Genomic DNA, 1,449 nt, shown 5'->3' with positions numbered 1-1,449 from the left:
CCTCCTCAACCGCTTCGTGCAGCTCCCGGGGCGCCCGCACCTGCCCGGTGAGTGCGGGGCCGCGGGGATGGCGCCGGGGCGGCGAGCGGCCTGTGGCGCCGGCGGGGAGGGGTCGCTCGCCGCCCTCACAGCGGCCTCGGGCACCCCGGTACCGGGTCCGGGGGGGGGGGTCTCCGCCGTGCCCTTCAGTATCCGGGCGTGGCCCGCATGCCGGGAGAGTCCCGCGGCACCGGGAGAGCGGGAGCAGGGGGGTGGGCGCCGCCAGGGTGGGGGGTGGGGAGCCCCCCTCCCCATCCTGGTGGTCGGGGGTACCCGGATGCTGCAGGATGGGGGTCACCCCATTGCAGTGATAGTGTGGGGGGGTCACAGCCCTGGCGAGTGTCACCCCCACCCCCTGCCCGTGGTCCTGGGGGGGGGCATCCTCCCTCCCCCCCAGCTCCTGGGGGACCGAGGAACTGGGGTACCCCCATCCTCGCACTTTGGGGGACCCCCCCGGCCCCACAGCAGGAATCTCCCCATCCCAGCAGCTCTGGGGTGCTGGGACACCCCATAGGCCTTGTGGAGGGAGTCACCCCTATGATGAGGTCCCTGGGGATCCCATAGTTCCAGGATGGGAATTTCCCCCATTGCAGTGGCTCTGGGATATGGGGTGCGCTGGGGTACCCCACAGTCCTGTGAGAAGGGACACCCCCTTATCCTAGTGCCACAGAATGGGCACCCAAACGGCAGCAGGATACGGGGATATCCCTTGGTCGTGGCATGGGGGTCAGCCCCATCCTAGGGGATCTGGGGCAGCCCCCAAGCCTGGGATGTGGGGGAGTTACCCCATCCCTGCCATCTCGGGATAAAAGAGATCCTGGGTATTGTGAGGCCCTTGAGATGGGGAATCAGCCTCATCCTGCAATCCTGTGAGGCCTGGATACCTCCAGGATGCTGCAGGGAGGAGGCCGGGGTGTTCTCCCTGGATGGGCCGTGGCCTCCAGGATAAGCCCAGGGTTCTCCTCTGGAGCAGGCTCCGGAGCAGGGGCTGCCTTTGCATCCCTGGGAAACGCACCGTGCACAGAGAAACAGCAAGGACGCTCTCCTGCCTCCCGTGAGAGCCATCGAGTTGGCTAAATTGCTCCTTAATTTCAGCTTCTGGGTGAATTGCCTTCCTTTTTTTGATAAGGATTTTATTTTAAATTTAATTTTGATTTATTTATATATTCTTTTTGTAATTCAAAGGCTGTTTATCTCTCCCACTTCCCAAATCTTAATCATTTGCAAACATGGCAGCACATCCCCTGACACAATCCCAGCAATCCTACTGATTTTTATTATATTTATTTTATTTATATTTCATTTACATTTATATTACTTTTTATACTTTTTATACTTTTTATACTTTTTATACTTTTTATACTTTTTATACTTTTTATACTTTTTATACTTTTTATACTTTTTATACTT

The 1,449-nt window shown here is 57.7% G+C and overlaps 1 protein-coding gene across 1 annotated transcript in view; it reads left to right on the top strand.

The window, feature by feature from the left end:
• Window positions 1–6: 6 nt before the first annotated feature.
• The window catches only part of KLHDC10 (kelch domain containing 10), an 18,334-nt gene continuing 16,891 nt past the window's right edge, over window positions 7–1,449 (top strand). Inside the window, exon 1 of the mRNA XM_026044320.1 lies at window positions 7–47. The gene's annotated coding sequence lies outside the window, so the exon portion shown is untranslated. The remainder of the gene's footprint in view (window positions 48–1,449) is intronic.

Source organism: Nothoprocta perdicaria, unplaced genomic scaffold, assembly GCF_003342845.1.
Source record: "Nothoprocta perdicaria isolate Ctin4 unplaced genomic scaffold, notPer1 scaffold_359, whole genome shotgun sequence".
NCBI classification, from domain to species: domain Eukaryota; kingdom Metazoa; phylum Chordata; class Aves; order Tinamiformes; family Tinamidae; genus Nothoprocta; species Nothoprocta perdicaria.
Note: the sequence above shows the minus strand (reverse complement) of the source record. Positions and strands in the feature narration are given on the sequence as shown.